At 28.6% G+C, this 12,541-nt stretch overlaps 2 long non-coding RNA genes across 2 annotated transcripts; both read left to right on the forward strand.

The window, feature by feature from the left end:
- Positions 1 to 306: 306 nt before the first annotated feature.
- On the forward strand, positions 307 to 716 carry LOC148569539 (uncharacterized). Its single transcript, XR_015881161.1, has 2 exons — positions 307 to 445; positions 529 to 716. It is a non-coding gene; the product is annotated as an uncharacterized LOC148569539 (long non-coding RNA).
- Positions 717 to 8,155: 7,439 nt separating this feature from the next.
- LOC107635534 (uncharacterized) lies at positions 8,156 to 9,562 on the forward strand. The gene is made up of 2 exons (XR_015881152.1): positions 8,156 to 8,496; positions 9,251 to 9,562. It is a non-coding gene; the product is annotated as an uncharacterized LOC107635534 (long non-coding RNA).
- The last annotated feature ends 2,979 nt before the right edge of the window (positions 9,563 to 12,541 follow it).

The following is a 12,541-nucleotide window of genomic DNA, read 5'->3' on the forward strand; positions in this document are numbered from 1 at the left end:
GGAAAATTGCCAGCTAAATGAGTAGGACGCATTGTTAGTGTTGCAAATGTGAGAAGTGTTGAAGTTAGTCCTACATCAAAAAAAGCATGAAAGAGTGAGGAGTTTATAAGATGAGAGACCCATTAACTTGACACCTTAAGGTTTTGAGTTGGATGTGGTGTCTTCTCATCTTATGTTATCTCACTTGATTCCTCTCCGAAATCTCCCCGGTGGTCGAGAGCTCTCCGTGGTTGGCCCAACACGCATGTGGCTACTTGAATAGCCTTCAATGTTGTAATACTATATAAATACATGATGATGATGATATCTCCATGCATAAGAAAAGTTGAAGTGTAGCCTCATCGATCTTCAGTTACAAATAATCATAAGATGAAGCCAATTTTGTTTACAATCTTGTTGCTTTTGGTTCCCTCCTCAACACTTGCAGCTCGAGTAGCAGGGGAGCGTAAGAACTCTCATCTTAATCATTTATAGAATGTAGTACATACGTAAAGCATCTTAATTATTCTTCAAATTTGTGTTATGTAGGAGGAGGTGATTTTGGATTAAATCCAAGGGAAAGAGATCCATATGGAAGAGGTATTGGAAATGCTCCACGTGGAAGAACACCAATACATCCACCACCTATTCCTGCTTCTCCCAATCTTGCTCATGGTGTTTCTCGAATTACAATTAAACATATACCTATTCCTCGACCTCGACCTCGACCTCGTTTGCACCTAAAATGCAATCAACTTCCAACCAAATTTCGTCGTTATTGCTCCCCACCTAGTAATTAAGCATTTAATACTTAATTAATTAATAAATTGAGGTCGAGGTCGTCTAAGAATTGAAGAAGCAATATTTATTAACTAGTAGTGTTTCGTTTTAATTTGTGTGCCTTATACCCAAATGCATATGTGTTTGTTTTACTAGCCAGTACGTAGAACAATCGACCTCAATAATGTACGTTTCAGTTTGTTGTAATACTTGCTTGCTTATTATCAAATAAAACCATATATTATTGGCCTTCAATTTTCCGGGGTTGCCTTTTTCTTTTTTCTTTTTAATTCATTAATCTAAAAAGTATTTTACATTATATCATGGAACGCTATGTTTGTATAAAAATGACTCATCATTTTTCGTTTTCTATATGGTGATTCATGAAAATAAGAAATGATCACCATTGTACAGTATAAAAATATGGAGAAGAATCACATATAATCATCACTAGGAGAATAAATGCACTTATTAAGTGGACAAAATATTTGACTAGTATATAATAATTTGAGCGTTATCCCGGTTGAAAAAAGAAAAACACAGGGAACAACAACACTCGTATTAAATTAAACAACGTAAACAACAAATAAAAAAAAATTAATTAATTTTAAATCAAAATTTTAAATCATTAAAAATAATTAGATTTATGAATTTGCATAATTAGAATTAGATAATCTAACCTTCTCTAAATAAAAGAACGCAACTACCGGAGCCAAAAAAAAAAAAAAAAAAGGAGATGATCTCTATCTTATATCATGACAGTTAGATGTATAGTAAATGTATTCATCAAAATTTCAAATTACTAGATAAAAATATATAAACAATTATATTTTTAATATATTTTTTTCTACATAATAACTTTATTCGACTTTAAAACATATTTTTTTTGCATATATATATACTAAAATTCTTTTTTCTAAAATTATATCCCTAATAAGTAGTAATAACATTCTATAAATTATTAGAATGAGATAAAGAGTAGAGTTTGTACGCTGCAAGTGTTGAGGAGGGAAGGAACATTACGGAAACCAAAAACAAGAATATTGCAAAGAAAATTGGCTTCATCTTATGATATGATATGATTATTATGAAATACTTATTTCTGAGTGAATTAGTCTTTTATTACTTAAAATGTCAAACAATTTAATCTATTAACCATATTATATATTTTTTAAGAAAAATTAAAGACTTTATTACATTTTAAAAAATATATTAGAGATTAATTTTTTTAATATTCTAAAAAATAAAACCCTAATTTATCCAGAATAAAAATTAATGAGCACCCATTTGATATTTCAATCAAATAACAAATATAACACACATATACATATCTTAATAAATTTATCATGATTTTTCTGCATTCTTTCGTCAGCATATATTTTTGATAGTAGCAACATGATGCTTATTGCTCAGTGTAGTGTAGTAGTATCTTCTTGACTGAGTACTACCTGAAGGAATAATGAAATAATCATCAAAATTGGTGGTGTTAGTTTTAAGGATTATATATTTTGTTTAATTATGGTGCAGTAATTTTTAAGTTGACTTGACTATATGGACGAAAATTCGTTTAGGCAAATTATTCTCCTTTGAATTTAAACAGTACACAAATTGAGACAAAACTTATAATTTATTAGAGACGCCATAAATTTAAAAAATAGGAGTGGGAAGGAAAAAAAAAATACATTAAAAAGAATATAACGATAGAAGTGATTGATATACTCTTTTCGTTTTAAAACATATATATTGAGAAAAATAATAAAATATTTTTTTGTAATGTTTGAGATTATATAGTAGAAAAAGTTATTAATTGATAGAGAGAGACAAAGAGAAGAGAAAGAGGAGAGGAGGAGGAGATGAAAAAAATTAATATGTGTATTATTTAATTACTATACTTGATAAATTATTAAATACAAGTATTTACAGTATTTACAAGATAAAAGTATAAACCTAAAATTCAATTTAAGTTCAGAGAAATTATTTAGTGCTTATGAAATTTTTTTTAATTTATACAAAAGTAGAGATAAAACAAAGTAAAATTCACTTTTTTTTTTAATTCTATGGGTAAAATTTAAATATCATAGAAGAGATTTAAGATTTTAACAAGAAAATTTTAAATATATAAAAATATTATATAGTTAATAAATTTTTTTTTGTTAAATTAATATTTTAAATAACAAAAATAAAATATCCAAAGTGTTAGTTAATGTGATAAATTAATAACATTTTTCATAAATATATATTATGTAAAAGTAAATTAAATTTAAAGTTCAGTTTAATTAATAAATGGTTAGTCATATCATTGGGGTATGATATTACTCCTATATATATTGTCTAGTAGATATTTTTCCATTGACTAATAAAATGACAAAGCCGAAGACTCGCAAAGAAGACTCACAAACGGGTGAACTTTAACATCGACGTCAATTAACCAATTTTCTTCTATAAAAGAAAATAAAAAATTTTGGAACAAATCTTAACCTATTATTGTAGATTTATTAAACATCCCCTGAAAATTAAAGCTCAAAACATATATACATGGGAATTTAATTTTGATGCATGTCAGTTAAAAATTATTTTTTACTATATCTAATTATATGATACCACCACTACAACAATATAGATTATTTTTTAGGGTTATAATGTGTAAAAGAAAATTAAAATTTGTCAAAAAAACAAATTTTGGCACTATTCTAACTATGAAAATATGTTAATAAAAATTTTGTCAAAAATAGTATTTTTAACATATAAGTGATTGTGAAAAAAATTTAAATCTTATTTTGATAAATATTGGCTGTCAAAAATAATTTGTTAGAAAATTTTGAGAACATATTTTATGTGATACTTATTAATTGTCAAAAATACTATTTATTTTGACACTTATTGACTATAAAATATTTTTAACAAAAAATTTTAACAAATAATGAAATGAGATCTTGAAACTAAATAATAAATTGAGATTTTGAAGATAAAGAATGTGTAGTATAATCCTAAACTGAGAGCAGCGTGATGTCAAAATTAACAGAGTCCAAAAAAGAATAAAAATAGTGGAGTAAATTGAAAACAAATGAGTATCAAAATTGAGGAGTAATTTTCTACGGTCAAATTATTCATCAAGAAAACATAAAAAATTTGACATTTGTGATATTTGTCAAAAATATATATTAATTTTGACACTTAATTATGGTATTAAAAAATAAAGTGTTAAAATAACTCTATTTTCTTGTAGTGCACATTAACAAAAATAATTATCTTTTAAATTGACAACGTGAACAATAATTCAAGAGAATAGTTATAATTATACGATGGTGTAAAACGCATCAAATGAAAAATATAAAAACTAACACATAGCACCATGACAAACTGAAAACTATCACATAGTTTTATCTAGCAAATTGGGATTAAAGTATCATTTAACGGGACATATTTAAAATGTCATTATTGACCAGTCATGTATGTCAATGTCACTGACCAAGTCTTCTTCTAAGTTCTAATTTATTTATTATGTTTATGTTTATTTAATTAGACTTAACATCTACATGCATTAGTGGATCTCTTCCCTCCACTCCATACCCGGGTTTTGGGCAATATAAATACACAACAGCATAGGATGTATAGCCATGCAAAAAAGAAATTAAATTACACTACAATAGTAGTTTCCATTAATCAGCATGAAGGCCATTTTTATTGCATTCTTACTTTTGGCTTCCATGGCCTTCCTACCCTCTTCAACTCTAGCAGCTCGTGAAGTCAAAGGTTTCTTTTGTTTTGCCATAAATTATAAGAGTTAATTAATCCAAAATTCATATGCATGAGTAGTCCTATAAATAGTGTCACGTATTACATGATTTATATATTCTGATATGTATAAGCACTTAAGAATTTCTCTTCTACAAAAATTTCCTTCTAATATAACATGCATGGTATGTGCTAATGATTAATGAATGCAGGAGAGAAAGCAGCAAGATATACAGCAGTAACAGCTCCTACTAAGAACCCTAATAAACCTGCTGTTAACTGTCCCCCTAATTCGCCTTACAGAGAGTGCCTCAAACCGCAGCCGCCGCCAGCGCCAAAATGTTCAGCCTACAGTCGTCGCTGCCCACCATGATGATGCATATCTATGAAGGCAAATAAATTGGAGTGAATGAAGAAGAAGCTTTCCTTGTTAATTAGTCTATAAATAGTAATAGTAATATGTGAATAATAAAACTCTCTTCATCATGAGTTTTATGTGTGTCTTAATATTGTAATTAATCATCTCTCTCTATATATGTATGTCAGATTTCACAATGTGGTAGAAAATTACATAATAATAAGAAGAAAATTCTTCACACAATGAATCCCATTGCATAAACAGGATAGAAACATGAAAGCCATTAGTTATGCCTTTTGTCCTTATTATTAGTAGGAGCTTCTTAATGATTTTATCAAAATTAAAAAAAAAATCTGACTTAATATTGATTCTCTCATGTAAAAGTATAGACGACTTGATGGTTAGTGAACAGATCTTGGTGAATATGTGTATCTAACAGAAAGAATGATTCTGAATATGTGTATTATAAGAAGAGAAGAGACTCTGTTTTACATAACAAGAGTACAAAATGAAGAAGTTAAAAGAATTTTTCAAATAATATCAGAATAAATTATCATTTCTATCCATAAAAGATATAAATGCTGATAAATGTATCCATATAAAAAAAGATAATTGTAACCACAAATGATATTCGTGTGCTAAGAATAACCAAATGTTAATTACGTAATTGGTCCGTTAGGGTACTCTTGGCACACAGAAACCATCTTCCGCAGTTACAATTATCATTTTATTCTTATATAGATATATTTGTCTGTATCATTCATGAGTATAAATGATAATTTATTCTCCAAATATTCAATCCCAAACTAATACAGGATGAATCAGATATCCTTACAATATATATTAAGAGCACCATATTATGTGATTAGTAGTCAGTAATTAATTATTATTAATATTTTTAATAATATAAAATTATATTTAATAGTATAAAATTATATATTTTCTTTTTTTATGATTAAATGCTAGTTATATTTTAATGAAAGTATTAGCTCTTGAACCTTTTTCAATATCCTTAACTAATAATTTTATCTAACAATTTGGGATTAAAAATTCATTTGGACGGAAGTGATTAATAATTTATTCTATTCATTTTTAAATAACTACGGATAAGAGTTAAACTAAGAAATTTTTCTTTTTCAATTTTTTAAAATTATTTTTTATCTTACATTCTAAATTCTAAAAAGTGAGTTAAAAATAATTTTATAATAAAAAAGTAATTAATATTAATTAATTAAAAAATACTTTTTTTATACTTATATATTCTATTTGTTATTATATAGCTCTATTAATATCCTAATTCGAGAGTGTAGTTTTGTTAAAAAAAAAATTAATAATAATAATAAAATAAAGCATCTCTTTAGTCAAGCGAACTTGCCACTTAATTATAAATGATCAAAGATAGGAAAAATTTTACGTATGTCAACAATAATTATACTATGTGAATATTAAAATTAATCGTTAAAATTAACTATTAATATAAAATAAATATTAAAATATAAAATATATATTAAAAATAAGTTAAATAACACATAAATTTATATATAAAAAATATATATTTTGTGTTGTATCTAATTTCAAATCCTTCTTGGCACTATAAAAATGCATGATATCGCAGTTATATTTCCATGGGCTAAAGCTTTACATACAATGCAAACAAATATTTAATAAAGTTTAATCAAATTACTATAATTATTTTTTAAATCACACATATTTTTTATTTTTTTATTTTTTTCTTCTCCTTTTTATCTTCATCTTCTTTCGTTGTTCTCTTCGTGTTCTTCTTCTTTTATTATTTTATAATTTTTTTTGTTTCACTCTTTTAAAAAAAAAAAAAATCAATGCTGTAAAATTGTTAGGAAAAAAAAAAGGAAAAAAAACACAACAACAGCAGCAATAAAAAAACAACGATAAAAAAAACCATGCGAAAAAAAATAAGGAACGCAATCAAAAAGAATGAAAAATACGAAAAAGAAGAAGGAGAAATGCGAAGAAAAAGAAAAAAAAAACACGAAAAAGAAAAAAAAAATGCAAAAATGAAGAAGAATATATTTACATTAGGAAAACACGTGTGTAATGAAAGTAATTTTTGTTGAGTTTGAGTTAACTTGATTAGATTTGGTAGCAAAAAAATTTAAATATATAACAAACTGATTTCTATACATTCAAATTAAAAGAAAAACGAGGAAGCTATATAATATTTTTATATATTTAAAATTTGTTTATTAAAAACTTAAATCTCTTTTATGGTATCTAAATTTTACTCATAAAATTTAAAAATAAAAAGATAAATTTTATTTTAATTACTGCAATAATTAATCAATATACTTTAAATACTTATATTTAATCATTTATCAAGTATAGTAAATAGCACACATTAAATTGTTCATCTCCTCCCCTACTCCTCGCTCCACCTCCCCCTCCCCCCCTTCTTTTTTTTTTCTCTCTCTATTACTATCAATTAATATTAACTTTTTCTACTATATATAATCTCAGACATTACAAAAAAATATTTTATTATTTTTCTTGATACAATATATTCTTTAGTTTTGGAAAATTATTTTAAAACGAAAAGAGTATATCAATCACCATCGTTATGTCCTTTTTAATATATTTTCTTTTCTTCCCGCACTCCCATTTCTCAAATTATGGCGTCTCCAATAAATTATAAATTTTGTCTCAATTTGTATACTGTTTAAATTTAAAGGAGAATAATTTGTCTAAATGAATTTTCATCTATATAGTCAAGTCAACTTGAAAATCACTGCACCATAATTAAACAAAATAATCCCTTAAACTAACACCACCAGTTTTGACGATTATTTCATTATTCCCTTCAGGTAGTACTCAGTCAAGAAGATACTACACTACACTGAGCAATTAATAAGCATCATGTTGCTACTAAAAAAAATGCATGCTGTCGCAAGAATGCAGAAAAATCATGATAAATTTATTAAGATATATATGTGTGTTATATTTGTTATTTGAGTGAAATATCAAATGGGTTCTTATTAATTTTTATTCTGGATAAACTAAGGTTTAATTTTTTAGAATACTAAATAAATAATGAATCTCTAATATTTGTTAAAAGGTGATAAAGTCTTTAATTTTTCTTAAAAAATATATAATATGGTTAATAGATTAAATTATTTGACACTTTAAATAATAAAAGACTAATTTTGTGAATGACCAATTCAACTTTCCGAACAATTTGGGTTAATGAAGGGCTAATATAAAATACATAATTTTAATTTGCTTGTGACGACTTGACCATGAAATTAAGTTGGTACATGCAACCCACCACAGATTGATCTATCGAGTGTATGTAGGGTTATCAAAAATTATCATTGGTGTACTTACTCTAAATGAGTAGGACGCATGTGGCTACTAATATGCAAAATAAGATTACAAGACATATCTACTTGAATACCCTTCAATCTTGTAAGACTATAAATACATGATGATGATATATATCGCCATGCATAAGGAAAATTGAAGTGTAGTCTCATCTTCACTTATTACAAATAAATATCTCCTAATAATCATGTCATAAGATGAAGCCAATTTTGTTTGCAATATTCTTGATTTTGGTTTCGGTAATGTTCCTTCCCTCCTCAACACTTGCAGCTCCAGCAGTAGGGAAGCGCGTAAGAACTCTTATCTTATATTATCTCCTTCTAATCATTTATAGAATGTTAAAAGAATATAACCATTTATTATTTAATTTTAGAAAATCAAAAAATTATTAAAAGCCAATTTAAAATATGAATCTTATTAGAAAATAATGCTAGAGACAGAGAAGAGACTGAAACTCAGTATTATGTTTGTTGGTTCAGAGACTAGTACTAAAATTTCTGTCTCTGTCTCCAAAATTTCAGTATTTCAGTACCTCCAAAAAGTAAGGACACATGGTACTAAAATTTTTAAAGATGGAAACTGAAACTTTAATGACATTTTATACCTAAAATATCCTCATTTTAATTAATTAATTCCAATTTTATCCTTTGTGCAAATTAAATTAGAGTTTTATTCTTGTTTCAATTTCTGTCTCCCATTTTACACCAAACAGAATGCTTAGATTTATTTCAATATCTGTCTCTTTCTCTCAGTCTCAGTCTTTCCGTCTCTGTCTCTCCACCAAACGCTAAGTCTCTGTCTCTCAGTCTCAGTCTTTCCATTTCTGTCTCTCTACCAAACGCTACCTTATAGAATGTTAAAGAATATAACCATTTATTATTTAATTTTAGAAAATCAAAAAATTATTAAAAGCCAATTTAAAATATGAATCTTATTAGAAAATAATGCTAAAGAATCAACGGTTCTATTATTAAAAAAAAAAAGAAAAAAGAAAAAAATTGTGAATGGCCTGTAATTTTTCTTACTTATATAATATATATGCAGGTGGTGATAAGAAAGAAGCATATAGAAGAGGAGGAAGAAGAGCTCCTAATTCTTATGTGGACAATGATCCATATGAAAGAGGAAGAGTTGGAGGAGTACATGCACCTCCTAATCCTGTTCGCTTTCGTCCTACACGTCCATACAGAGGAAGAGGAAGAGGAGGAGGACCACCACATCCACATCCTAAGCCTCATGTCTTATAGAGCTGTTTTCTTGTATTGCTTTATTCCTATTCCTCCCAATTCTTATAGAGGAACAGCTCCGAATCCACATAGAAGATGTATTAATAATCCATACAACTGTTTTTGCTCTCCACCACCTAATAATTAAGCATTTAACACTTCATTAATTAATTGAGGTCAAAGAAGAAGCAATGATAATAATAATTCATATATAAAGTGTTTCGTTTTAATTTGAGTGCCTTGTATCCAAATGCATAAACTTGTAATATATTAACTAGCGTGTTAGATTTGAGCTTCTTGTAAACTTAATAGTGCCTGTGAAATAAAACCATATATTAGCCTTCAATTTTCAGAGGTTGGCTTTTTCTTTCTTGTTTAATTAATTTCATTTTTGTATTGGCAAATCTATACCGCTACTTTCGAGGAGTGTTAGAGGTAAGCAAGTTTTGTGTTTTGTAACCATCAATTGGCTATTAATAGTATTTTTAAGGTTTAATTACTCTCTTGGTTCCTATAGTTTCACGAAATTTTCAATTAGATCCCTATACTTTTTTTCTTTTTAATTGGGTCCCTATACGTTAATTTTTTTTTCAATTTAGTTCCTATTAACGTTAAACGTCTAAAAACTGTTAGTGACTTACGAAATTACTTGTATACCCTTAGGGACCTAATTGAAAAGAAAAAAAGTATAGGGACCTAATTGAAAATTTAGTAAAACTATAAATATTTAATGAAAGATATTCCTATAATCCCTATTCACACTACAAGAAATTACCGAAATAGCGACCGATTTAGTGATTGATTTCTCTTAAAAATCGGTCGCTGAACCCTTTAGCCACTAATTTCTGAACTAAAAATCTAAATCGGTCACTAACTCTGTCATTGTTCCTAATTTTATAATTATAGATTTTTACTCATTTCAGATTAACCACTATTAAAACTAAATTTTCATAAATAATTATATTTTCACAAAATATAAAAAGAATTGAACATAGATTAATTTTTCAAATAAATACCACAACATTTACAATGTCTACATCGAAATATAGAATTTAACATATTGAAATTTCCTAAATACATTAAATTTATGATCCACAATGTCTTCACCATAGCAAGGTGCTTCATTCATGCTTTTGTACAAAGCTGAATCAAACTTTTAGGCCCTCATAAAGATAGAAGCTCGACTTAAATTCCATACTTATGTTCCAAAAGGACATTCTCTTTCTAAGTCTCCAACAAAGACAACACCTGCAACCAACATATCACTCTCAATTAAAACATAATAGAACAAATCTTTTATTATGTGAAAAAGGAGCTCCACCAGGTACCGGCCAATATTTCCACTTGGTCATGTGTTCTTTCTCCCTTAAATATCTCCTTAACTTGTCAGCCCTATGCTTGTGAGTGCCAGATTTTGTTTAAGCCATGAAAGAAATCTCACCTTCTTTATATTCAAGGTCTTCAGGCACTTCTAGCAAGTCTTGAAGTCTAGTCTAAAATCAACTTTGTATCTGAACATTTCCTCCAAAATAAACAAATAAGTATTAAATACCAAACAAAAATTATAGCACAGAGCTAGAAATGACCAAAGGCCCAAGGAAATCAACTCATTGATATTAGATAAACAATGCAAAAGAACATGCTGGCCATTTCTCCTATACTTGATGGAATGCAAAAAACATAAATGAAAAGAGAGGCAAAGTGATGATGTGAAGATCTAGTAGAAAATATGATAAATTTTAACATAAAAAACACACTAAGATTTTTAATAAAAACACAAGAAGCCAACACAAATACAAGAAAACAAATGCAAATTCCTATAGAACCCGATAAACCAATGATCCTAACAAATAAAGAGGATTGATATGCATCCTGAATAAAAGCATTCCATAACCAATATCACATAAGAGATATAATGGAACCAATTGTAGCCCCAACAACCACCTGGTTCATTGTATGAAGTTGTTGTGATACCCTTAGATACGACTGGAAACACACAAGAGCATGCATCAGAAACTCAAGCTACCAAAAATATTAGTTGCCATCATTACAGTAAAACTCGGATATTTCAATGCTAATTCATATGAATAGCTTATATTAGATAAATTCATATTTTAAAAAGTTCTTACCAAGTTTCAATGGATAAATATGTTTGTGCATTCTGAATATAAATGCAAATAATGCAATGTTTGAATACATATACTGAAGGTTTCCAAGTTTATATGCTTTCCTTCGTTGAGATCATTGCAATATGGAAACAATAACATGACATAAGTCATCAACTAGACAAAAGGCAGACTTCAGTGTCATGAACAATTACCAAACGAAAATACAATATTGCCAAACGAAAATACAATATACTTACAAAATAAGAACCACATGTCAAGTACAATCCACTGAGGACAATGCTGTAAACATTTAGCCTAAGCAATTCTACAGCTCCAGCATGATAAGAGAAACAATCGCATGTATGTAGTGAATTAGTATATACTAAAATAAGAACCATTTTATTATATGATGATGAAATTATAACTAAAAATAAAGGATCAATCCACATAAGTATAAGTTTAACAGTATATACCTCAACTTCAATGGTATTAAATCAGAATCCAGAATTCCCTTTAACTGCAACAAGAAGTCGATCCGGACAAGCCACTGCAGCCGAAATGCAATACCTAAGGCCAACCCCCCAAGTCCCTGCATCCAACCTAGTCCTGGGCTCTGTCTGAAATGGAAGCCACGGGAGTAGGCGCGAGGCAGCGAAACCAAGCGCAAGGGATGGAGTGGCGGCGCGGTGAGGGAGGGACGGAGGCACGGGCGGCGAGGCGAGGAAAGCATGGAAGCACGGAGGCACGGAGGCGAGACACGGCGAAGGAGAGAGGGACAGAGGCGCGGCGAAATACAAGGGATGAGTAGAATACAAGGGACGAGGCATGACAGGGACGTCGAGAGGAGGAGGCGCGGCGAGAGGCACCATGCGGCAGATCCGGAGAGAGCTCGATTGAGAGGTTAGGGCTAAGGATATGGGAGTGTGGGGGGTCACTGGGCTATGGATGGGAGTGTGGGAGTCAGCTGAGAAGGATTTTTTTGGAATTTTTAAAATATAAGA

Source organism: Arachis ipaensis, chromosome B4, assembly GCF_059453495.1.
Source record: "Arachis ipaensis isolate K30076 ecotype BB chromosome B4, ASM5945349v1, whole genome shotgun sequence".
NCBI classification, from domain to species: Eukaryota; Viridiplantae; Streptophyta; class Magnoliopsida; order Fabales; family Fabaceae; genus Arachis; species Arachis ipaensis.